The sequence below is a fragment of the Ornithorhynchus anatinus genome, chromosome X1 (assembly GCF_004115215.2).
Source record: "Ornithorhynchus anatinus isolate Pmale09 chromosome X1, mOrnAna1.pri.v4, whole genome shotgun sequence".
NCBI classification, from domain to species: Eukaryota; Metazoa; Chordata; class Mammalia; order Monotremata; family Ornithorhynchidae; genus Ornithorhynchus; species Ornithorhynchus anatinus.
Genome location: NC_041749.1, coordinates 107,630,803 through 107,657,563, shown reverse-complemented (window position 1 = coordinate 107,657,563; position 26,761 = coordinate 107,630,803). Strand labels below are relative to the sequence as shown.

General features: G+C 52.4%; 1 protein-coding gene across 7 annotated transcripts in view; it reads right to left on the bottom strand.

Moving 5' to 3' along the window:
* The window catches only part of GNG7 (G protein subunit gamma 7), a 199,032-nt gene that overhangs the window by 145,793 nt on the left and 26,478 nt on the right, over positions 1-26,761 (bottom strand). For 6 of the 7 annotated variants that reach the window (XM_029050971.2, XM_029050970.2, XM_029050975.2 and 3 more), the window contains one exon: positions 10,253-10,324. The gene's annotated coding sequence lies outside the window, so the exon portion shown is untranslated. Of the gene's footprint in view, positions 1-10,252; positions 10,325-20,713; positions 20,733-26,761 lie in introns of those variants that run through there. The other variant, XM_039910196.1, reaches the window with a different exon arrangement.

Sequence of the window (26,761 nt, the reverse complement as noted above, 5' to 3'; positions counted from 1 at the left end):
GTGCTGCTTCTCCAGAAACTTCATCTGGCCACCCAAGCCAGGATCTCCCTAGAGAGTTTCAAGGCCCCTGTTCACGGAGGCACGAGACTCTTGTACAGAGCTGACAAAACAGCTCTGCTCCGTTCGTTCCCCCTCCTAGGCCGCCAAGGACTTAGGACTTCTGCCCGAGGACTTGGAGGTTCAAAAGGGGCCTGGCTGCACAGCGTTCCTCCACTGCTCCTGAAGCAGCAGTCCGTCTTCCACCCGTCCAACCAGTTTCAGGCCGGGGGGACCCCTCTCCTCCAACCCCGGGAGGAGCCGGTTTCCTGGCTGCCGGCAGGCTGGCCACGTTTGCCTGTTAACCTGTGGTGCTAGGGCTGACCTTCAGAGCGCCAAGGCCAGCAGCCGACTGTCAAAGCGACCCCCACTCTGCCCACATCCGAGCCCGCGCCGCTCTGCCAGCAGGTCAAACTTTTGGACTCCCGGCCCTGACCCTTTTACTGTCGGTCCTTGGGGACCGGATTCGGGGGCTGCATGTCCAGAGCCTCCAAAGCAAAACAAGACAACCGCATTAGCGGTGCCATTGTCCCGGTCTTGTTTTCCGTGCTGGCCTGTGGAGTGGAGCTTGTTTTTCCCGGCGGCTTGTAAACAGTGCTGACGCGGCGTATCCCGAAACCAGGGCTGATTAGCAACATGTGCCACTACCATTCCTGCTCAGCATCGTCGGGTCCCTTCCGTTCGGAAGCCGGAGCATAACAATCTTTAGGGGCAAGGAGGACTTGCCACATGAGCAGCATTTCACAGAATCTGTCACCCTCCCGGAGCTCAATCCTAGGAAAGGGCGGGCGGGGGCTGTACGATCATCTCTTTGTTTACAGGGCCTGGAGAATTCCACTATATCGGCCGCTGGTCTGTTCCTGCTAGGGGAACAGGAAAACAAGTTTGACCTCAGCCTGCCAGAGCAGACAGCCCCAGCTGTCACCCTTCCGGGAGTAAAGGTGAGGCTCGACTAGCAGCAGCAGCCCTACCTCGTTGAGGGTCAAGCCTGGTAGTCCGACAGTCTGACCGGCGGGCCAAAGGGAGAGCAGGGCCTCCTGTTGATGGTCATCTCCCCGAGGGTGGGGGAAACGGAAGGCCCTGAAGCTAGGGGAAAGGGCGGCGGGACTGTGGATTAGCGTCCCGTGAGCCAACCCCTCAGGATTTCTTAATTTCTTTACCGGGGAAAGGAGCCAGGGAGCAGGGCGGCGGACTCCTAGGCGACCTCACTGTGGCCAGGGAACGTGTCTACCGACGCTCCTCTACTGTATTCTCCCAACCGCTTAGAACGGTGCTCTGCACACAGTAAGCGCTCAACGATCGATTGATTGATTGACACAAGCCCAATCTAGGATTGAAGGGATTGGCCAAAGACACAATCAGCCTCGAGCACACCAACAGCTAATCCAGATGCACCCCACCACCCTCCGGGCGACTGGGAAAAACGTTCCCCTTCAGCAACCTCCGGAAGTATCCGTCGGAGGCCAGGATATTTTAGTCTGTTCCGTCAGACCACCCCTCCCTCGGTGCAGCAAGTCCAAGCCAACCATCTCTCCCCCACATCCCAACGCCCCCAACCCCGAGAAGCTGAAGATGGCACACCTGGCCCCGCAGTCTTGAGCAAAGCTAGGAAAGGCCAAGCCCAGCTCTCATAATAACAGTAATAATAATAATTGTGGTATTTGTTAAGCGCTTTCTATGTGCCAGGCACCGTACTACACACTGGGACAGATACAAGCAATTCGGGGGGGACACGGTCCCCGTCCCACATGGGGCTCACAGTCCTAATCCCCATTTTACAGATGAGGTAACTGAGGCACAGAGACGTGAAGTGACTTGCCCCAAACCAAACAGCAGACAAGTGGCGGAGTTGGGATTAGAACCCAGGTCCTTCTGACTCCCAGGCCCATGCTCTGTCCACTAGGCCGCACTGCTTCCCAGTCCCCGCCACCGGGATGGATCTGTGTATGTCGCCCATGCACACACTTGGCAATTCTAGCCCCTCTGCTCCGCCCCGATCACCAGTGACCCGAACAGACGCTTCCCCGCTGGCCAGATGCGGCCCGGGGGCCTGGGGAATCGAATGGCCCACCCCCTGGGGTCGGGGTGGGAGACCTGCACCATCAGCGGGGGATTTGCATCCCATTACAAACAAGACTCTGATTCAGCCTGCTGGAACATTCGTCAGGGAGAAGAGGACGGCATGTCACATACCACGCAGCTAATTAGCCCGGCGCTCCGAGGTATCATTGACTCAGTCTCAGGGACCCAGCACACGTGATTTTTGTTCTTGTTCTCAGAGCGATCGTGCCCGGAGGGCTACGTTCGCCATCCCTCGGCTTGTCACTGCAGCTTGAGGGGGATGCCCACGCCGGGGCAGAGAGACCAGTTTCGGCCCAGAAGGGACAATTAACCATCCAATGTTCTGGGAGGTAAGGCCTGCGACGGAATCACGGGCAGGAGCGGACTGTGATGTGAGTGCAGGTGGCACACCGGGGACGTTGGTTAATCGGAGCGGGCTAGCGATGCTCGGCTCTGACAGAGTCAACTTCCCCCAGCACCTGTGTCCACATCCTGATACTTGGTTGCTTCCCCTACTTGTAATTTACTTGCCCGTCTGTCTCCCCCACTGGACCGTAAGCTCCTTGAGGGCAGGGATCGGGTCTACCGACTCTATAGTACCAGGGCTTAGTCCAGTGGCCAGCACCCAGCGAGCCCTCGTCACCTTCGTTGATGGCTTGATTTAAAGGGGGCTGGCCTTCCCCCCAAACCGAACACGTCCACGGGACCTCAAGCATCTAAAAGCCCGTTCATCCGCTTCGGAGTCGGACGCCGCTACCGGAGCTCCCGGTCTGCAGAGGGGAAAGGCGTGCCAAGGAAGTGAGCGCGGGAAAGAAGTCACCGTTTGGCAGAGGATCTTGGGATTTCCTTGCCGGCCCCGGAGGGGAAACTCTGCTCCTTCTTGAGCCGGGCAGAAGCGACAGGGGCTCTGTGACAGGCTAGATCTCTCTACAGATTGACACTCCATTCTAGAAGCTCTCACACACGTGCCCAACCCTTCAGGCGAATCGGGGGAATTTAGTTACTTGAAATCTCCCTCCGGGCCACAGGCTATACTTCCCCCCACCCCAAAAGTTAGCCTATGGGGTCAGCAGTTTTGAGGTCCCCGTCCCAGGAGGAGGGATAGAAAATGGAGACGTGCCCACCAGAACACTAAAAAGAGAGGACAGTGGTTGATAAATGGGCCACTTTAAGAGCTGGGGAGAGATATACCCTCACTTATCCATGGTGATCGGCAACGGGCCCAGATCACTGAAATCAACAGACAATCCCCAAACCTCACGGGCCCTTTCAATCTCCTCTCCCTTCAACCCTTGGATGGGAGCTGCTCAGAAGCAGCAGACCAGATGGGTTTGAGCTTCATCTTCTACTCCTCTGCCCTCCTTTGGCGACTCCCCACCAGTGCTTCATTAGGAAAGTCAGGGAGCAGCTTTGGCAAGTCCAGACATCCGTCTCCAGAACCAAGAGGAGAAGGTGAAGGGAGGGAACGGGGGGTGTAGGGAGCTTGGAAGGGGTTGCGGTAGGGGGAAGAAGAGGAGAAGCAGCAGCAGCGTCAGGAAAGGGAATGGATAATCCTCAACCTGGATAACCGGATAAGGAACGATCGCGACTGAGGGGACGGTAATTAATCAGCGGTCCTGGGAGAGTACAATAGAGTTGGCAGACACGACCCGTGCCCTTGAGTATAAACTGTCCAGTGGGGGAGAGAGACATGGACAAAAATTCCAGGGAGGGAAAGCAGCAGAGAATACGGACATGTACCTGACTGCAACCTTGATGTCACTGCTCAAAAACAACTGGTGCTGTTACTCAGGGGTGCTCGGGAAACCAGAATGGCTGCAAGACTCTTGTAGACTTAGTGACCTGACAAAACGTGACTGATCAACCGTTCCTTAACAAAACTCCAAGGCCAGGCCCGGGGTTCGGGAGACCACAAGCATTAGATTCTGCATCCCTCGTCTTGACAAAAAAGGCAACTGAAAAAGCAAAGCATTGCCCGTGGTGAGCTCGGCAGACAAACATTCTTTTGGAGGAGTTCAGAGACAGGGGAACAAGGTATATTCCTCTGATAAATACTTGGTACTTAGCATGCTCAACTTTTTAAGGCTTCAACTGGATAACTTGGCAGTCCGTTTAAGAGAACAAAGTGTCCACGGAAAGAACAGATTAAAAAAATGTGAGTTTCAACACACCAACAACTGATTTAATGTGGTTGGCAAAGCCTCCACGAGGGGTGGGGGGAGGGGACAAGTGAACGCATATGGAGAGAAGTGGGGGGAGGGGGAGAAAGGGTTCTGATCTACGTGTTCAGCTTGAAGTTTGCCCCAGAATGAAAATACCAACATCAAGATAAAAGGCTCCACAGAAGTGTTTTGGGAACAAATGTTCAAAACTTTCCAAGACGACAAGGAGCTATCAGAAAACACACCCTACTGATAGGAAGTCCCCGGGTGCTTTGGAAATATAGGCGATCAGTCAGAAAGTTGGAGCGATGTTGGCGGGACACCCCTGCAATGGCTGGCTCTGGGTCAGTTGGTCGGGGAGACACCTTGTCAATCCATCGATCGATAAATCAATCATATTTATCGGGCGCTTACCCTGTGGAGAGCACTGTATTAAGCGCTCGGGAGAGTCCTTCTAGACCGTGAGCCCATGGTGGGCAGGGACGGTCTATTTGCTGCTGAACTGTACTTTCCAAGTGCTTAGTACAGTGGTCTGCACAGAGTAAGGCTCAATAAATACGGTTGAATGAATGAATGAATATAGCAGAGTTGGTCGACACGTTCCCTGGCCACAACGAGCCTACAGTCTGAAGGAAGAGACGGACGTTAATATGAATAAATAAATTACAGACATGTACATAAGCGCTGTGGGGCTGAGGGAAGGGTGAATAAAGGACGTAAATCTAAGTGCAATTTGTCACCCCTACAGCCCCCAGGTTCTGCCCCCTGTTGGACCCAGCCGGGAAGATCACTCACTTGGAAAAACGGGTCTGCACAATAAATAAAAAATAAAACAAATTTTGGTATTTAAGCACTTACTATGTGCAGAGCACTGTTCTAAGCGCTGAGGTCGATACAGGGTAATCAGGTTGTCCCACGTGGGGCTCACAGTCTTAATCCCCATTTTACAGATGAGGTAACTGAGGCTCAGAGAAGTTAAGTGACTGGCCCAAAGTCACACAGCTGACAAGTGGTGGAGCCGGGATTAGAACCCACGACCTCTGAATCCCAAGCCCGGGCTCTTTCCACTGAGCCACTCTGCTCCTCTACAAGGGTGATGCCAGCCTGAACTTCCAGGGATGGGTGTGCGGAGGGAGGGGAAAGATTTGGAAATCTGGAAGCACGGTCTAACGGAAAGAGCGTGGCAGTCAGGAGGTTTGGCTTCTAGTCCCAGCTCTGCCCCTGGCCTGCTGGGTGATCTCGGGCAAGTCGCTTAACCGCTGGGCCTCGTTTTCTCCTCTGTAAAATGGCAACAGTAATGCCTGCCTCTCCCTACCTTGCAGGGATGCTGTGAGGATCAGGTGAGACAACCGATGTGAAAACACTCAGGGAAAATAAAATACGCTTTTCAAATTCAAGGGATCGTGAGCATCATCATCAAGGCAGAACGTCTCTGGCCCAAGCAGGAAATTCAGATGAACTACCACTCCCCGCCACCCCTTGCAAAAGAGACACACCCACCCACACAAACACACACACACCACACATCACCCTGCACAATGGACAGATAACAATTCAGAATCTTGGACTTCACATCCACAAGCTATGACGCTCTGAGGTGGAACCACCCCAACCTACCAGGTCTCACCTTCGTGCTGGAGAAGTCAAAAACAACGGCTACCAGCCATTCACTGAGTAACACGCCTGTGCAGAAGGACAGCAGGGGAAGGGAAGCAGAGATCCATCCTGGGCATCTGCCCGGAGGCACAAGACCCTCCATGGGAGGGACACGCCTTAGTAGCAAGAGCCCGGGCTTGGGAGTCAGAGGACGTGGGTTCTAATCCCGGCTCTGCCACTTGCCAGCTGTGTGATCTTGGGCAAGCTGCTTCACTTCTCTGGGCCTCAGTTACCTCATCTGTAAAATGGGGATTGAGACCCTGAGCCCCATGTGAGTCAGGGACTGTGCCTAACCTGATTTCACTGTAACCACCCCAGCGCTTAGTAGAGTGCCTGGCACACAGTAAGCCCTTAACAAATACCATAATTATAGAGAAGCAGCATGGCTTAGTGGCACGGACTTGGGAGTCAGAGGTTGTGCGCTCTAATCCCGGCTCCAGCAGTTATCAGCTGTGTGACTTTGGCAAATCACTTAACTTCTCTGTGGCTCAGTTACCTCGTCCGTAAAATGGGGATTAAGTCTGTGAGCCCCACGTGGGACAACCTGATTACCTTGTATCTCCCCAGCGCTCAGAACAGTGCTTGGCACATAGCAAGCGCTTAACAAATACCATCAGTATTATTACTTCCTTTCACTCCCCAGAGTGCCCAGGCCAGGGCACCGCACCCAGGAGGAGCTCAAGGTCTGACTGCAAAACCCTCAGAGGGAGAAGGAGAGGAGGAGGGGAGAGAGGGTGGGAGTTCCCTGTGGAGGTTCAGCCTTGCTCTAAGTACCAGAAGCAGGATATGCTTGGGAGTTACGGGAGTCAGGAGCCTGGGGTTCTAGTCCCAGCATTGCCCCTGGCCTGCAGTCTGAACCCCAGTCCCCTTTTCCTGCCATGTTGGGCCTCCTAGGACCGGGAGGAGGGCCAACTTCCCCGACGAACGTGGTCACTTGTGGCCCACCGCCGGGCCTCTTGCCCAAACTTGGAGATCTGGGCACAACCACAAAGACTGCACAATCCCATCGGCACACAGGGACGATCGCTCCTGCACAGGGAATTTTTTTTTATGGTATTTGTTAAGCACCAATTACATGCCAGGCACTGTACTAAGAGGTGGGGCAGATACTGGATAATCGGGTTGGACACAGTGCCCGGCCCACATAGGGCTAAGTCTTAATCCCCATTTTACAGATGAGGTAACTGAGACCCAGAGAAGCGAAGTGCCTTGCTCAAGGTCACACGGCAGACAAGTGGCAGAGCTGGGGTTAGAACCCTGGTCCTCTGACTCCCAGGCTCAGGCTCTTTCCACTAGACAACACTGCTTCTATTATTATCATTATTATTATCATCATTACACCTGTTAAGTGCTTACTATGTGTCAAGCACTGTACTAAGTGCGGGGGTAGATAGAAGATAATCAAGTTGGACACAGTCCACGTCCCACATGGGGCTCCCAGCCTAAGTAGGAGAGTGAACAGGGATTTAGCCCTCATATTCCAGGTGAGGAGACTGCGGCCGAGAAGTGAAGTGACTTGCCCTCGGACACACAGCAGACAGGTGGCGGAGCCAGGATTAAAACCCAGGTCCCCTAGCTTCCAGACCCAAGCTCGTACCTGAAGCAGAATGGCAGAGTGGATAGGAGCATGGGCCTGGGGTCAGAAGGTCATGGGTTCTAGCTCCGGCTCCTCCACTTGTCTGCTGTGTGACCTCGGGCAAGTCACCTCACTTCTCTGGGACTCAGTTACCTCACCTGTAAAATGGAGATCGAGACTGTGAGCCCCACGTGGGACAGGGACGGTGTCCGACCCAATTTGCTCGTATTCACCCCGGAGCTTAGAACAGTGGCCGGCACATAGTAAGTGCTTAACAAATACCATAATTATTATCATTTACTGCCACTAGGTCACGTTGCTTCTTGTTCATCGCTCCCTTCCCAGCAAGACCCAGCCCAAGTAGAAACAAGTAACAGGTCGCGGGGGGTCCACGGTGGTCCTGTGGACCCGAGTCCGTAGCAGATTCCCGGACCCGCCCTCCAACGGCCCAGGGCTCCTCTGCTTGGGCCCTAGAAATGCCCTGGTATTTCAGGGGATCTTTCAACCAGGTCATGACCCGGCATGAGCCTGACTCTCCCAGGGCATCGCACCCCGGACCACCAGAAACGGCTGCGGGGCAGGACCGATGCTGCCCTACCGCCCTACGCCGGGAATGGGCCAAACATCCCCAGGATCGGAGTGGAGGAGATGCAGGGCGGCCGGGGATTGTCAGTTCGGCCACATTCTCGCAAATGGGGCACACGAACCTAGCCTGCCCCCTGGCGGTCCTGGAAACAACACACCGGGGTGGGGGAACTGACTCAACCTCCAAGAGTCAGCCGCCCAAGGTGCCCAAGTGGGGGGCCCATACCTCAATAGCCTTTTCCCTTTTTAACAAGGGAGGTGCAGCAGGAACGTAAGAAGTTCGGATCGGTGCCCCCCCCCTCGGCTTTTACATCACGCCAGAGAACCCCGGCCTTCCAAATCCGACGTTCCGCCTGAGGAGCCGCTGGCCCGAAAGGACGGGGACCACATTTCCAAGGTCGCCTCTGAGGTAAGCCGGAACTTTTCCTTAACCACGTAATCGTCCTCTCACGGCTCCGTGGCGGGGCGTTACCGTTTCATCTAGCCGCAATCCTCTCTCTCCCTTTTCTCTCCTTAATTTGCCTTTTAAATAACGACCAATAGAGAGGACAGGGGACGTTTGGCCTTGGATGGTTTCACTTTGCCCGGTTGGCAAACTTGGGGCCGTGGCAATCGATTGGTGGGGGGGGGGAGGGGGGAGGCAGGCGGGGGTTACTGAATTTAGTCCCTCAAATCGCTGAGGCCTCCTGGCCCCCGCTTCTCTGCCTAACGTGTCATCCAATGGGGCGGCCAGGGTCCCCAGATGAAGAGATGCTCCCCTGGCCCCCAAACCACAGGTAAAACTTCAGCTTTGAAGACGCCCTCGCTAACCCGCCCCCCCTCCCCCATAACCCTCACCCCAGTGCGGCAGTACTTCTGAGAAGGTCTGGGAATTCTGGTAGCAGAAGGAAGATATAAAGGTTAACCCAGGCTGGGAATCCGCCTACACGGAGAACAGAGCCAGCCCCCAGAGGGTAGGTTTTATCGTTATCACTCTTACAGTAATTCAAAAATAAAAAATCTCGGAGCTTCTAGTAGGTTCGACAACCCCAAGCCACGTCCCAGATTCCCCTCAACGGAAGTGATCGTGCCTCACTCCAGAACCACATCACACCAGATATAACAGAAATCGGCCAGATGAAATGGAATACGCTGACGGCAAACTGAGGCAAAGGATTCCAAGAGACAGAATCTGTGGTTACTGTCCCCCAGGAGGCTCTGCGGGTCGGGAATCAGCCACCCCAAACAGGATACCTGCTCACCATCTGCAGTTGCAGTTGGTAGTTGGTTTCCTGCGGGGGCCACAGAGGAGAACCTGACAAAGATCAGCTTCTGGGTCTCTGCAGAAGGTCAGGTGAAGTCTGGGGAGCCTCCATCTTGTCACTGCTGAAAGGCTGGGGAGATCTTGGGGGAAAGCTCCACCCCGCCACCGGGGTTTCTGGGGAGGCTAGCGACCGCAACCCAGGAGGCAACTGAGCCCGCCTGGTGATCCAATGGGTGGGGAGGGAGGAGGCAAAGGGGTGGCATGTTCAAGAAGAGTAGGAGGGAAGGGGAGTACTGCGGGGCGAGCAAACCGCTAACTCCAGAGCTAGGAGAAGCCAGGCCGGCGGATGACATCTCCTCCCCTTCCCTTCCCGTCAGTCTGCTTCAGCACCCCTGAGGGGAAGGGGGGGCCTTGGGGAGACGGGGGAAGAAAGGAGACAATGGACTTAAAGAACGAGCGGCAAGGACCCAGTTAGGTATCTGGCCAGGGATGGGCACTGCACCCGAGGTCGCCATAAAATTTCAGCCCATGCCAACCTCTATGGGAGAATGCTGTAGCCACCCTGTCGCTCCCCCCCCCCCCCCCCGGGGTCGTACTCCACCATCCCATGCCGGCCGGAAAACAGATCTTCAAAGACCTGACTGAGTTGGCAACGACAGAACCCCGGAGATCTGCTTCTTGGCTGGCAGGAAGGGAATCCCGAGGCTCTTACCCCCACCTCTGGGGACTACGGCAACCACCTGAGGTGGCTGGCGGCCTGATCCGAGACCCGCAAGCAACCCCTTTGATGGCAAATGACGATGGATCGACCCTGCTTGCCCTTGACGGCTCGGGGGAGAGTCCCAAATCCTGCTGAATTTCTTCGGTGGAATTTTCCCAGCTGGCCCATGCAAGGATCCAGGACTTGGAGGGAGAAGAGAAGTCATAACCCACCTGGTCACAGGTCCCAGCTGATCTCAGCACCAATGTGGGAAGATCCCCAGGGTTGAACGGAAGCTCCGCTTCCTGGAAGACAAAAGAGAGTTGGCTGGTCAGTCGCTCGCCTTGCTCTGTCAAGAAAACAGATGATGCTGCCACACTGTTAACCTCATCCCATCCCCCAGTCCCCATGGGCTCCTGGGCTCTAAGTGGGGTCGCTTAAAGCAGGGCCCACCATTCTCAAAGGAATAAACACCAGCCACAGACAGGGGAGGGGCGGGAACTGAGACCCGTTAGGCTAAGCCTCCTTAAAAATGGGGCTCAGGGGCTTGCCACAGTCCACCATGTCCGACCGGCCTCTATGCCCACAGCCTCGTTTGGACCGTGCAACCTCTGGAACCCTGCAGAGGCTGTAGTGGCTTGAAAGAAGGGCTGTTTGCCGGGTGCAGTGGGGAGTCTGAGGATTCCACCCTCCCGCCCCCTCCTCCCAACCCCAATTTGCCCCAGAGCTGGTCATTTACTTGTCTCGACGTTGTCTTGGTTTGTTGACTCCGTTACTCAGTCTACTCCCAACTAGACCGTAAGCCCGTGTAGAACCTTTGGTTTATGCCTGATCTGTGTTACCTGTTGGTCAATTAATTGTCGAGCGCTTCCCTTGAGCTATAGCACTGCACTAAACGCTGGGGTAGAACAGTCCCTGTTCCACACAAGGCTCACAGTCTAAGGGGGGGGGGAGGGCAGGTACCTCCAACCCCATTTTACAGATGAGGAAACTGCAGCGCAGAGAGGTTCAGCAACTTGCCTGAGGCCACACAGTAGGGCAGTGGCAGAGCTGGGACTAGAACCCGGGTCTCCAGGCTCCCAGGCCGTTGCTGCAGTACCTGGCGCAAAATAAGCACCGAATAAATCCCACAACTAATTACGACAAGAAAAATCTGCAAAGCTCACACTCCTCATAAGAATACCCGGATCACGTGCAATGATGCCACGGCTGGTTCGGCCACGTGGTCCGTCCACCCCAAGATTCTGTCTCCAACCGAGGCACCGGGCTGCTGGGGACGAGGGGAGATCCGTGAACTGGTTGTCCTCTTGGACAGCTACGCCCCGTCAGGCTGGGACTCGGGGGATTGCGGCTGGGAAGCCAGATCAAACTTTCAAGCAGCCGCATATTGAACGCTGCCTCTCTGCCCAGTGGTGGATGTAGTTATTCAACGCTCACCAACCAGGCCAGCCCTTCCCACAGCACGGCTGCAGCTCTCAGCAGGCAAGAAAGGATGTACCTGGAGGAGAGGTGGAGACTTTAGCCGCCTTGCTGGCCAAATGGTCTGGAAATTTTCCAGCCCCTATTGTGGTTGAGGGGGCAGCATAGGGTGCAAGATGCTCACCAGGGTTGAAGAAGGCAAACCCACTACCTACCCCATTCCATTCTATTTGGGGCACACGGGGGCTTTTAATTCCTCCACATTGGGACCCTCGGCTACTAGATCTTTACATCCCCAACAGGCACCTAAAAGTTTCTCTGAGGCACAGAAATGAGGGCCAGTTCTAGGGCCTCCTGTTTCCCCAGAATGCCAAAATTTCTTTTCGAAAGGAACTGCTTCGCCTCCCACAATGAGGTTTTGGGCAAGAAAGAGGGCGGCCTGGTTTCTTTAGAGAATGCATCGACCCTGCTCCGTTCAGCAACTGAACTAAGGTCTGGACCGTCAGCCGTCTAGACCTGAGGCAATTCTTGGCTCCTTTTCTTCCTCTCCAGGCAAGGACCCCCTGCCAACGCCCCCCCACCCCAAACCAACAGGCACAATGGGTGCCCCCATGGTTGCAGATTAGGTCAGCTCCCTAGTCAGCTCTGCGGAGCTTTTAGGCTCTGACTCCTCATTTGGCGATGGGCAGACTGAGCATGAGGTACAGGCAAGCCTCTTGAGGCCCCTACCCGAGGGTCGACACAAGCAGGGTAGATGCACCGTTCGTTGGCGCCGAGCCACTCCCTTCCCGGCCCAAAATCTCCTCGCTAGAAACGAGGAGCTTCCTTTTCTGAGAAGCAGCGTGGCTCAGCGGAAAGAGCCCAGGCTTGGGAGTCAGAGGTCATGGGTTCGTATCCCAACTCTGCCACTTGTCAGCTGTGTGACTGTGGGCAAGTCATTTAACTTCTCTGTGCCTCAGTTACCTCATCTGTAAAATGGGGATTAAGACTGTGAGCCTCACGTGGGACAACCCGATTACCCTGTATCCACCCCAGCACTTAGAACAGTGCTCTGCACATAGTAAACGCTTAATAAATACCGACATTATTATTATTATTATTTTTAAAAGGAACTTTGGCACGCTGGGGAGGCGGGAGGGTCCAACCGGTATGGTTCATAGGCTGCTCCCTACGGACCTCGGTGAAATTTTCATGCGCCTGTTCGGGATGCAAAGATCCAGGCGCCGAGATAATGTTGGTATTTTGTTGGTATTTGTTAAGCGCTTACTATGTGCCGAGCACTGTTCTAAGCGCTGGGGTAGACACAGGGGAATCAGGTTGTCCCACGTGGGGCTCACAGTCTTAATCCCCATTTTACAGATGAGGGAACTGAGGCACAGAGAAGTTAAGTGACTTGCCCAAAGTCACACAGCAGACAAGTGGCCGAGCCGGGATTCGAACCCAATCGAATTCGAGATCCCACTTGATGGAAGAATTAGAGGCCCCCATATTTAGCCAACTAATTATAAGATCCACATGTTATTTGTTCCAGAGATATATTTCCACACAGACTGTTAGCTAGTCTTCTCGACTGTGTATTCAGCCCAACGCCCAGTCTTTCCGGTCCGTTAGTAAACTCCCCGATTAGCACCATTAGCCTGTACTGGCGGGAAGCACGGAGACATGTTCATGTTCAGTTACAGGGAAAACGTGTAACAAGATTTACAAGGGGCCATCAGAGGACAAAACAAAGTCAAAATCCAATAATCGTGGGTCCTGGGGAAGGAGATTTGTGGCTATCTGTGTGTGCGGGGGGGGGGGGCGGGGTGGAGAGGGATGGGAGGGGGGAGGAAAGGGATGGAGGGGGAGAGGGAGGGAGGGGGAGAGGAAAAGAAGGAAGAGGTAGGAAGAGAAAAGAGAAAAGAAAAATGGAAAAGTCATTTCCCTAATTTTTCAGGTGCTTGGGTGCTACGCCACCTTGGGCCTGCAGATGGCGCCCTTGCCGTAGGAACCGACTCAAAAGCCATTTATAAATTCTTCTCTCTAGATTTTAACAGCTAGCCATGTAAGGAATGAAACACATTCAGAGTGATGATTATTCAGACGTCATTTGTGACATCAAAGATACCTGCTCCCATTTGGGAAGATGTGGCGGGCGGGGGGCATGGAGACACCGTGGGATAACTGGCCATGAGACGTTTTCCAGAGAGGGTGGCCCCTACGGCCCCCACCCAAGTTGCAGGCCACGTATCAGCCCCCAGGCCAGAGGGCAAAAAGACCCCCTCACGGAGGAAGAGCAAGGGCAGTGGAGAAGACGGCTTCTCCCGACCCGCGGCCTGCCCGCACAGATTCGGGTTGGGTTCAATCCTGCCCCTGTAGCCCAGGCCAGCACATTTTCTCCAACGCAGGATAGGGGTCAAAAAGGTGGAGCCACGACACATGCCCACCTCTGAAATTAAGATGCCCCCCCACCCTCGTCCGTCCCCCTCCGGCACCCGAAAGTGTCTGGATGTTAGCCCTCTGACCAGGGCAGCGGCCTGGCGGCAGATTTTCAGCGAGAGGAGCGGAGCGAGGAGGCGGGCGCCACCTGTCACGGATCCACCCTGGGGCCCAAACCCCCGACGGGATGACGAGCCGTTGTGTTTGCGACATCTGCGTTGGGACACTGGCCCGATGTGGTTCTGTGCTGCTGCCCAATGAAACTTCAGAATGAAAACCACAGCAACGTCAGCGTTTCACTCTATCGCGGCTCTAGATTTCCCTCCCGATACCCTTCGGGAGTGGCTCTCTTTCCTCACTATTCCTCATGGGCAACAGGAGCTATTACCGCCCACCTCTCCCCTCTTCGGCTGGGAGGGTTCTGGGAAAACCTTCCCAGTGAGGAGGTTCCTGTTTTGAGACTCCCGCCCCACCTGAAGCAACCAGCGCCGTCCCGAGCCGGGGGGTCCAGATGCGCGCAGATGTGAAAGAGTAGTGCTGGTATTTGTTAAGCGCTTACTATGTGCCGAGCACTGTTCTAAGCGCTGGGGTAGACACAGGGGAATCAGGTTGTCCCACGTGGGGCTCGCAGTCTTAATCCCCATTTTACAGATGAAGTAACTGAGGCACCGAGAAGTTAAGTGACTTGCCCAAAGTCACACAGCTGACAAGTGGCCGATCCGGGATTCGAACCCATGACCTCTGACTCCAAAGCCCGTGCTCTTTCCACTGAGCCACGCTGAAAGAGTAGCCACGGCCCAAGAACCACAGTAATGACCCACTCTCCAATCCATGTCCCCATCTGAATCTTCACCCAAGGTCCCTCCCATCTTGGGTGACGGCCCTTCAGTCCATCGTTTAAGAGAGACACCCCTTTGTGGATGGGAAAGTCTCCCGGAGAGGCCGTAACCACTTGGCTACAGGCTATGAGACCACACGGTCGCACCAAAGGCCACACATGGTCACACCACAGACCCTATGTGGGGCCTCGGATGCTACTTTGGGGACGGTGGCACACCTGGGGAAGCGGCTGGGATCTGGCTGAACAATTCCTCTCCTTCCCTTCCACCTCAGGGTGGTCTGGGAGGCTCCCCCTCACACACACACACACACACTGCCCTCCCACCCAAACGGACCTCTGACGTTTGACAGCCCCAATTTCCAGAGGGCACCACTTGACCTAACCCTTAGATAAGAGGGACTAGTGTGGTTTAGTCAACTCCCAGACTAAGCCCCCATTTCCTCAGCTCCCCCACCCCCTTTTTGCCTCCACTCACTCCCTTTGTTCTACCCCCCTCCCCATATCACTTGTGTATATATGTACATATCTATAATTCTATTTATATTAATGCCCGTTTATTTGTTTTGATGTCTATATATATAATTCTATTTATATTGATGCTATTGATGCCTGTTTACTTGTTTTGATTTCTGTCGCCCCCCTTCTAGACTGTGAGCCCGTTGGGGACAGGGATTGTCTCTGCTGCTGAACTGTACTTTCCAAGGCCTTAGTAAAGTGCTCTGCACACAGTAAGCGCTCAATAAATACGACTGAATGAACTAATGAACTTCACAATTTGCACGGGAAATTAAAAACCCAGCAAATCAAAAAAAATAATTCATTGCTCTTCTCCTTCACAAGCATCTAACTTCGAAGGGCGGTCCGGGACCCTGCTAAACCCACGGGGCTTTCCAGTCACCCACGAGGCCAGTGAAACTGCTCGCCGAGAGCCGGGGGATCTGGGAGGCGTGTCGTCTAGCATTTGAGTGAAAAATATAAAATGGACGGGGCCTTCTTCCCCCAAGCAGACCCCGTGTTCCTCTTTGGGCATCCTGCGTGACCCATCTATTTCGTAGCCTCCGGTGGGCGACAGTCGGATGTCACGGCTCCTGTGCCGATCACACTCCTCCCTGGCTGGAAACCCAGGTTCCGGGCTCCCAGATCGGGGGAGGGAGGGGTCTCGCGGCAGCTGGGGGAATGATTTCACCTGAGGCGGGAGAGCAGAGCAGCTGGTGGTCTCCTGGGTAAAAGCCAGCCAAACCTAGAAGGCCGATTACAGAGCCGGTTACCCACCCGCTGCAGATGGGCTGAAAGGCTGTAAACCCAACAAAGAAGACAAGCCCAGCAGAACACTGAACCCCATTTTAATTTGTTGAATTCCTATCCTTCCTTCTGTCGGGGCAGGGGAGTGGTCGCCTATTTCCAATTCCACCCATGAACAAGGGAAATTAGTTAACAGGAAGCCTCCACGGGAGAGATGCTTCCTCATTAAAGGAACATTAAGTGTAGGCAAAGACTATTAAAAGGTAGCTGTGACAGTTTTAAGGCCTGTCATTTCAAAGACCTGTCATTTCAGTTCTGAGGCTCTCTCCCCCCACCCCCTCCCCTCTTTTCCAGTTCTGGTCTCTCTCCCCAAAGCATGTTCCCAGAGCAGCCTGCCCAGCTCAGCCTTAACAGTACCTTTATTTATGATTCTGCAGTTTGCCTCGTGGCAACCGTTCAGAAAATACAGATGCTGTGAGCTAATAAGATGGCAAGTGAGTGCTACTCCTGTCTCCTAGAGAAACTCCCCGTTTACATAGAAACCTGTAATCATTAACATGGGTGGGGTGGAAGTGGGGGAAGCAGGGAAAAAAAGAAGAAAAAAGTGGGGGAAGCAGGGAAAAAAGAAGGGGGAGAGGAAATTTGCATCCGAAGAGTCAAGCGAATGAAGAGGCTGCACTGTTTCACCCCAGTCGGTTGAGAGTCTGAAATCACCCATTCAGGCTCATTCTTGGTAGGGCCAAACAGGATGTATTCAAAGGTCAACATCCAAAGTTGCGGTGGGACTGCAACTGAGAAACAGCGTGGCTAAGTGGCAAGAGCACAGGCTTGGGAGTCAGAGGACCTGGGTTCTAATCCCAACTCCGCCACTCGTCTGCTGTGTGACCTTGGGCAAATCACAACTTCTCTGTGCCTCAGTTGCCTCATCTGTAAAATGGGGATTAAAACTGTGAGCCCCACATGGGACAACCTGACTACCCTGTATCTACCCCAGTGTTTGGAACAGTGCTTGACACATAGTAAGCACTTAAATACCATAATTATTATTATTATTATGGCTGATTGACCATCACCATCAGTGGTATTTATTTATTGAGTACTTACTACGTGCAGAGCACTTTAGTAAGCGCTTGGGAGAGTACGATGCAACCGAGTCGGTAGACACCTTCCCTGCCCACAACGAGCTTATAGCCTTGAGGAGAGAGGGAGAGAGATTGGATGGCTCCTAATGACAAGATCTGGGCTCTCTTTGGGATTGGGCCAATGGAAAATAAGAGCCACCAGGTGAAAGGGAAGGAGATAAGAATAATCCCACCTTGAATCTGTGGCGCTCTTTTATTCTTCCCAAAGCCCTTTCATTTCACTCATCTCATTTTATCCCCACAACATCTATGTGGGGTAGGGAAAGGCAGGAATCATCACCCCCATTTTACAGAAGAGGAAACTGAGGCCCAGAGAGGTTAAGCAACTTGTCTAAGGTCACCCAGGAGGCTGAGGGCAGAGTAGGGACTAGAACCGGATCTCCTGACTCCTAGACCCACGCCCTTTCCATTAGACCATGATGCCTTCCCTAATGAACCTCAAGGTGAAGTGTCCCCTACCTGTTTTGAAGTTGGTCTTTCCCTTTTCCCTACTCCACTGACCACCCTCGGTGCTTCAGAAGATAATAATAATGGTATTTGTTAAGCGCTTCCTGTGTGCCAAACACTGTTCTAAGCGGTGGGGTAGATAGAAGGTGCTCAGGTTGTCCCACGTGGGGCTCACGGTCTCAATCCCCATTTTACAGATGAGGTAACTGAGGCACAGAGAAGCTAAGTGACTTGCCCAAGGTCACACAGCAGACAAGTGACGGAGGCGGATTTAGAACCCACGACCTCTGACTCCCAAGGCCGTGCTGTTGCCACTAGGCCATGCTGCTTCTCTGGCAGGGGCAGCTTCCCTTTGGGAGTCTGAGGAAAGAGTGCTAGAGTTTCTCTCAGAACTCAGTACCTCTATCTTGTCTATCTCTGTACCTCGACCTCGTCTATCTCGCCGCCGACCTCTCGCCCACATCCTACCTCTGCCCTGGAACACCCTCCCTCCTCATAACCGACAGATAATTGCTCTCCTCCACTGCAAAGCCTATTGAAGGCATGGCTCAGTGGACAGAGCACGGGCTTTGGAGTCAGAGGTCATGGGTTCGAATCCCGGCTCCGCCACTTGTCAGCTGTGTGACTGTGGGCAAGTCACTTCACTTCTCTGTGCCTCAGTTACCTCATCTGTAAAATGGGGATTAAGACTGTGAGCCCCACGTGGGACAACCTGATTCCCTTGTGTCTACCCCAGCGCTTAGAACAGTGCTCTGCACATAGTAAGCGCTTAACAAATACCAACATTATTATTATTATTATTATTATCTCCTCCAGGAAGCCTTCCCTGACTGAGCCCTCCTCTCCTCTTCTCCCACTTCCTTCTGCGCCGCTCATACTTGCTCCCTCATTCACCCTCCCTCCCTTCCCCATGGCACATATGCATATATCTGTAATTTATTCATCTATTTATTTATATTAACATCTGTCTCCCCCTCTAAACCGTGGGCTTGTTGTGGGCAGGGAATGTGTCCTGCTAAGTGCTTAGTCCAGTGCTTTGCACACAGCAGGCACTCAATAAATACGATTAGTATTATTATCAATGATGATAATAATAACAACTCCCAACCCCTAGGTATCTAAGCAGACTCACTGTAACCCACACTCCTTCCCTCCAACCTGGCTCTGTGACCCTAGGCAAGGCCCTACGACCTCTCCAAGTTTGGGCGAACTCACTGGTACGGGAAGGAGCGAAAACATCACCTTGTCACTCGGGGGACAGGTCAGGGCTCAACACCTTGACTAGGTAAGGTACTTCTTTCTCTCTGCCCAATTCAGAAATTCAGCCAACAGAATCTGAGGTTCTAGCTCAGGCTTCTGGTAACCTAAAGGGCAGTGTTGAAGCCCTGGAAACGAGGGGACCTGTCACAGCCCCAGCTCCACCTGCCCCTCCTGGCAACTCTGGCCAGACAACACCAGGGGGAGAGCGATCAGAGGAACGGAGGGAAAGGGGCTCGGAGGAGAGACCGGCCGGCGAAGCAGGACCCAGCCAGATAATCTCGCTTTGCTGACGCTGGCTCGGAGGATGACAGGGGAAATGCGCACGGCTTAGGTAGTTCATCTGAACTGGAAACTGCTCCGAGAACCCAATCTGTAACCGCCGACATCACGTCTTGATCCTTTCCTTTCAAAAAGACACTCCCGTTGGGTTTTGCGGGCACAAAAGACAGGGGCTAGAAGAAGAATCACTGGGATCGATCAATCTGTCGATGGTATTTGTTAAGCGCGTACTATGTGACAAGCACTGTTCTAAGCGCCGGGGTAGATACAAAGTAATCAGGTTGTCCACGTGGGGCTCACAGACTTAATCCCCATATTACAGATGAGGTAACTGAGGCAAGTTAAGTGACTTGCCCAAGATCACACAGCTGATAAGTGGTGGAGCGGGGCTTAGAACCCACGACCTCTGACTCCCAAGCCCTTACTCTTTCCGCTAAGCTATGTTGCTTTTTGAGCACTGTACTCAGCGCTTGGGAGAGGACAGTACAACAGAGTTTGGTTTTTTATGGTACTTGTTAAGCACTTACTATGTGCCAGGCACTGTACTGAGGACTTGGGTTGATACAACATATCAGGTTGGAAACAGTCCATTTTCCCAGATGGGGCTCACGGTGTCAATCCCTATTTTACAGACGAGGTAACTGAGGCACAGAGAAATGAAGTGACTTGCCCCATGTCACAGAGCAGACAAGTGGCAGCGCCAGGATTAGAACTCAGGTCCTTCTGACTCCCAGGCCCGTACTCTATCCACTCGGCCACGCTTCCACCAGAGTTGGTAAACGCATTGCCTACCCACAGTGCGTTTACGTCTAGAGGGGGGAGATAGACATGAAAATAAATTACAGAGATGTATGTAAGTGCTGTGGGGCTGAGGGTGGGGTGAATATCAGGTGCTTAAAGGGTGATGCACGGAGGGAGAGGGAGTAGGGGAGATGAGGCCTTAGTCGGGGAAGGCCTCTTGAAGGAGATGTGATTTCTAACGAGGCTTTGAAGGTGGGGAAGGTGATGATGCCGTATATGAAGGGGGAGGGAGGAGGGAGCTGCAGGCCAGAGGGAGGACGTCAGCAGCGAGATAGATGAGATGGAGGAGCAGGGAGTAGGTGGGCGTTAGAGGAGTGACATGTGCAGGCTGGGACCTCACCTGTCTCGGGCAGGGGGAGAGGCAGAGTAATAAAGCAAGGGAAGGCAGCAGGAGAGCCATAAATCTAGCCAGCCTACTTCACCTCCAGAACATCAAACTCAGAACCACCCAACTGACCTCATTCAGGCCACTAAGCAAATCAAGCCTGAGGCTCTGCAGTCTTACTGTTCCTGTATTTACTAGAAGATGTCCCTACCACTCCAAACTCTGCCTCTTGGGCATTCAGAATTTGCTTTCTTTTCCTGGACACCATCCTAATAGCTTCAGAAATACCATCCAGCACACTGAGGCCTTATTCTTTTCTACCCCAGCATCCTGTGCTGCATAATAAAAACCGATTACAGCTCATTCATTTACAGGTCACCAAGATATTCCAGTTGTCGCCTGGGGACGTTCAGAATAAACCCCAGAAGACTCAAAGCAGCCAAGTCCTGGAATCATCGGGACAGGGGAAGATAAGAAAAAGCACGGTTTGGCCATTTTACAAATCCCATGTTGCCCTTACCTGGAATAAAGCGTGCGGTTCACTTCCCTGCCTCTTCAGGAGGCCACCCAGAGCTACTGAAACCACTCAATCGATGATCTTAATAATAATAAGAAGAAGAAGAAGAAGAAGAATGGTATTTAAGCACTTACTTTGGGGCAGGCACTGTTCTAAGCTCTGGGGTAGATACAAAATAATTGGGTTGGACACGGTCCCTGTCCCACATAGGGCTCACAGTCTTAATCCCCATTTCACAGATGAGGGAACTGAGGCCCAGAGAAGTGAAGTGACTTACCCAAGGTCAAACAGCAGACAAGTGGTGGATCCGGGATTAGAACCCATGACCCTCTGACTCCCAGGCCCATGCTCTATCCACTAGGTCACGTTGCTTCTTTATTGAGCGCTTACTGTGTGCAGAACACTGTACTACGTGCTTGGGAAAAGACAATATGACTGAGCAGTTGGACACGATCCCTGCCCCCAAGGAGCTTACGGTCTATTGGGAGGCCAGAGAAGGGCAACCAGAACGGTCAGGAGGGAATGAAAGGGTTCGAACTCCTCAGTCCAGAGAGACCCAAGCTGAGAGGGAGGGGGACTGAAGCTTACAAGCAGGAAAGGGGTGGACTGGGTGAAAATGGAACTTGTTCCCACAGTTAGTTGTGCAAAATATCCAGTGGCTCCAGAAAATATTGGTTAGATTCATGGACAAGAGGTGCACTCTGGGTCACTGAGAGAGAGAGATAAGATGGAGACGGGAAAGTCAGGGGTGTTGGGTGAGGATGTAGGGCCAGGAGGGTCAGGAAGGCCACCGTCACACGGTCCCTCCAGGTGTCCCAGGGTTGCTGTTGGGAGGCAGAATCCTGAGCTGGATCGACTACGGATCTGTCCCGACAATGGCCCTTCTGTTCATTCACACTGTCTCAATCTAGGGGGACTGTATATCTCCTACTTTCTCTCCACAGATCTTTTATTTATGTTGAAAAAAAATCCAGGAACGGGCTGACGGATCCTGCCCTCACCCACCCGCCCAACACGCATACACCTTTTCATCATCATCATCACCATCATAATGGTATTTGTTAAGTGCTTACTATCTGCCAAGCCAAGCTGAAGAAGCAGCGTGGCCTAGTGGATAGAGCACAGGCCTGAGAGTCAGAAGGTCCTGGGTTCTAGTCCCAGCTCTGCCACTTGTCTGCTGTGTGACCTTGGACAAGTCATTTAACTTCTGTGTGCCTCGGTTACCTCATCTGTAAAATGGGGGTTGAGACTGTGAGCCCCATGTGAGACAGGGACTGTGTCCAGCTCGATTTGCTTGTATCCACCCTAGAGCTTAGTATAGTGTCAGGAACTTGGTAAGGGTTTAACAAATACCACAATTGAATACCACAATCATTATTATTATAGCTTGACCTGTCCTCAGTGAACTCCTCCAAAATGTGAGGAAGGGCCCCACATCTTGTCCACCCTCCAGAATTCCCAGAGTCACAACTGCTAAAACTAGTGTCCCATTCCGGTGGAGAGGGCAAGCAAGGAAAATGTTCTACTACGGGAGGATTTGAACACAGGGGAGTCCATGACTGAAGTTCCCCATGCCCAACCGGTAGGAAAACAGCTGAGGTTGGTTCAGATCAAACAGATTTGACTGACACCAGGAGTGCCACCTCCATGGGGGGAAAAGAAGACCTGGGCTTTCTTTCCCTTAAAGGTTTCCAGCAAAACCATTGTTTCCCCCATTCATTAGTGTCAGAGTCAGAGGTCGTGGGTTCTAATCCCAACTCTGCCACTTGTCTGCTGTGTGACCTTGGGCAAGTCACTTAACTTCTCCATGCCTCAGTTACTTCATCTGTAAAATGGAGGTTAAGAGCCTGAGCCTCGTGGGACAGGGACTGTGTCCAACCTGATTACCTTGTATCTATCCCAGTGCTTAGAAGAGTGCTTGGCACATAGTAAGCACTTAAATACCATAATTATTATTAGTAGTAGTATTCACTGAGCACCGACTTTGCACAAGAGCACTCTGCTAGGCACTTGGGAGCACACAAGTATATAAAGATATACTTCTTGCCCTTGGGGAATTTACAATCTAATAGAGGAGACAGGTAGACACAAACTGTATATAGAATACACTATAGAAGCAAGAGGAAAAACACAGATACAACTGGCAACAGCAAAAAGAGGCCAAAAAATCATATTTATTGAGTACTTACTGGCTGCACAGAACTGTACTAGGCATTCATTCATTAATTCAATCCTATTTATTAAGTGCTTCCTGTGTTCAGAACACGGTACTACGCGGTTGGGAGAGTACACTGAAACAATATAACGGACACATTCCCTGCCCACAACGAGCTCACAGTCTAGAGGGGGAGACAGACATTAATATACATAAATAAATTACAGATATAAATAAGCACTTGGGAGAGTACAATCCAGTTGATAGACATGTTCTCTGCCCATAAGGAGCTTACAGTTTAAGCAGGGAGACAGATATGAAAACAAATTACAGGAAGGTAAAGTGCAAGAGTGAAAAGATACGTACATAAGGGCTGTGGGGCTTGGGGTGGGGTGAATATCATGTGTTTAAGGAGTTCAGATCCGAGTGCAAGGGTGATGTAGAAGGGAGGGAGAATAAGGAAAGTGAGGGCTTAGACGGGGAAGGCCTCTTAGAGGAGAAGTGATTTTAGGAGGGCTTTGAATGTGGGGAGAGTGGTGGGCTGTCGGATATGAAGGGGGAAGGGAGGGCCAGGCCAGAGGGAAGATGTGGGCAAGGGGTCAGTGGCGAGACAGATGAGATTAAGGTACAGTGAGTAGGTTGGCGTTAGAGGAGGGAAGTGTGTGGACTGGGTTGTAACAGGAAATCAGGGAGGTAAGGTAGGAGAGGGGCAACCAGATGACTACCTTAAAGCTGAAGGCAAGGAGTTTCAGTCTGAGGTGGATGTGGATGAGCAACCACTGGAGGTACTTAAGGAGTGGGGAGGTGTTTTCTAAAATGTTTTAGAAAAATGATCTGGGCAGCAGAGTGAAGTATGGACTGGAGTGAGGAGGGACAGGAGGCAGGGAGGTTGGCGAGGAAGCAGATGCAGTATTCAAGGTGCAGTAGTCAAGGCAGGGCAAGATAAATGCTTGGATCAGTGCAGTAGCCGTTTGGATGGAGAGGAAAAGGAAGATTTTAGCGATGTTGTGAAGGTAGGACAGACAGGATTTGGTGACAGACTGAATACGCGGGTTGAAGGAGAGAGATGAGTCAAGGATGATGCCAAGGTTACGGGCTTGTCAGACGGAGTATAGTGGTGCCATCTACAGTGATGGGAAAGTCACGAGGAGGACAGGGCTTGGGTGGGAAGATGAAGAGTTCTGTTTTGGACATGTTACATTGGAAGTGTTGGCAAGGGCAAGCAAGGAAAATGTTCAGCTACAGGAGGATTTAAGCACAGTAGAGATATCCTGAAAGTAGGAAGAAATGTGAGACTGCAGAGGAGAGAGCGTGTTTGGACAGGGAATGTTTTTGCCAACTCTATATTATTGTACTCTCCTAAGCTCTTAGGACAGTGCTCAGCACAAAGTGCTCAATAAATATGACAACGATGGAGAGGTCAGGCAGGAGAGGCATATTAGGGAATCATCCACAGAGAGATGGTAGTTGAAGCCGTAGAAGCGAATGAGTTCCCCAAGTAAGTGGGTGTATACGGAGAATAGAAGAGGAACCGGAACTGAGCCCTGATGAACGCCCACGAGGGGTGGGCGGCAGAGGAGGGGCCGACGAAAGAGACTGAGAATGAGTGGTCAGAGAGACAGGAGAAGAACCAGGAGAGGACAGTGGCAGTAAAACCAAGGTTAAATAATATTTCCAGGAGACAGGGGTGGTCAACAGTGACGAAGGCAGCTGAGAGGTCAAGGAGGACTGGGATGGGGTAGAGGCTGAGGGATCTGGGGGACACCGAAGACCCTAGAGAGGGCTGTGTACGTGACACGGACTGGGGAGGTGGGGAATAGTCAGAGAAAGCCTCCTGGAAGAGGTAGCTTTGCGGGAGGGTTTTGAAGGTCAGGAGGGATGTGATCTGGCAGATTTGAATTCAAGAACAAGGTTGTGTCAGAAGGGGAGCCAGGGAGGAGTAAAGAGTATGAGCCAGGGTGTAGCACCTGAACAGAGCTGGAAAGCTTAGAGCTGGACTCACGTAGCCGTGCTCATGTCGGGTCTCCATCGAGACCCGAGAGCTCCCACACAGTGCTGGAAAGAAGGAAAACTGGGAGGGACCCATTCACTTTTCTCAGCCTGTCCACCCTTCCCGAGTCCAGCCCCACTTGCTTCCCCTCACCCCCCATGCTCACAATGAAAAACGTTGGTACCAATGTCATTGAACAGAAAGGGGGCAAGACAAGGATGGAGACCCATCTTTAGACAAAACTCGGGGAGCCCCACCTCTTGGAAACCGTCACCAATCAGGCATTATTTCAAACCGAGGCTCTGGCTGCACCTCCCGGGCCGGTGGCTCTCGAGGGTGGTCACCAATCAAGCAGCATGGCATAGTGGATAGAGCACGGCCTTGGAGTTAGAAAGTCGTGGGTTCTAATCCCCTCTCCGCCACTTGTCCGCTGTGTGACCTTGGGCAAGTCTATTCATTTCTCTGGGCCTCTGATACCTCATCTGCAAAATGGGGATTAAGAGTGTGAGCCCCATATGGGACAGGGACTGTGTCCAACCTGATTATCTTGTATTATCTTCTCAATGCTTGACACATAGCAAGTACTTAGCAAGTACCACAATTATTATTACTTTACTTCTCTGTGCCTCAGTTACCTCATCTGTAAAATGGGGATTGAGACTGTGAGCCCCACATGGGACAAGGACTATGTTAAACTCGATTTGCCTGTATCCACCCCAGCGCTTAGTACCGTGCCTGGCAAACAGTAAGTGCTTAACAAATATCATTATTATTAATAATAATAATAATTGTCAGAGAAACAAATGTTTTCCAGGAAGATATCATGGGTTATGTCCCCTATACTTCATCTGCCCACATACCTTTCACTTGAAACCATTTGCCAAATACTAATGGTGGGGGGGGGGGTCACAGAAGTGTCAGGTTGGCCCCGGCGACAGGGGCTTAGAGAACCTCCATCCCTGGGCAACCCCGGACAAAAGCCTCACCCACTCAGTGTGAGGTGGGGTGTCGGGGACGTCAGGGAAAAACCATTACAAAAGTTTGGGAAAATAAATGAGACGAATCAAATACCCAACATTTTTTTTTAAATGGTATTTGTTAAGTGCTTACTATGTTCCAGGCACTGGACTAAGCGCTGGAGTAGATACAAGCTAATCTGGTTAGACAAAGTCCCATGTCCCACATGGGACTCACAGGCTTAATCCCCATTTTACAGATGAGGCACCTGAGGCACAGAGAAGTGAAGCAACTTGCCCAAGGTCACACGGCAGACAAGCGGCGGAACCGGGATTAGAACCTGGGACCTTCTGACTTCCAGGCCCGTGCTCTATCCGCTGGGCCACGTTGCTTCTCAACTGAAATTCTCAAAGGAAACATCAAGTGATGGGGGGATAGGGGATTCAAATTGAAACACCTAAATTTGGCTTTGCTGGCTAATCTAAATCATGGCAAATTCACCAAATGGGTCTCTTTCAGGTCACCCTGGTAGCTTAGACACAGTTTAATTAGATTTTGTCTCCCTCCTGAGCCAAAGCTCCTGCAATTTAATTTTCAGATATTGCTTCGTCACGGTCAGGAGGTCCGAAGGGTGGTGTTTGCTTTTAAACCAGACTCTGGGGCCCCACTGTTTCCTCAGAGAAGAAAAAAAAATGAATCAGGTGGCTCTCCATCCTCTGGATTCTAAAAGAATAACCAGCCTGGGGCCCATCTGCAGACACTTGGGGGATGGAGATCCCAGGGAGAGGAGGGCAGGGGCTGAGCTCCAGACATGGAGAGCCACACAGGCTTCACTGTAGGCTATAACAATAGGAGAATAGGCCTCACAGTAGGAGAAGCAGCGTGGCTTTGTGGATAGAGCACGGGCCTGGGAGTCAGAAGGATCTGGGTTCTAATCCTGGCTCTGCCA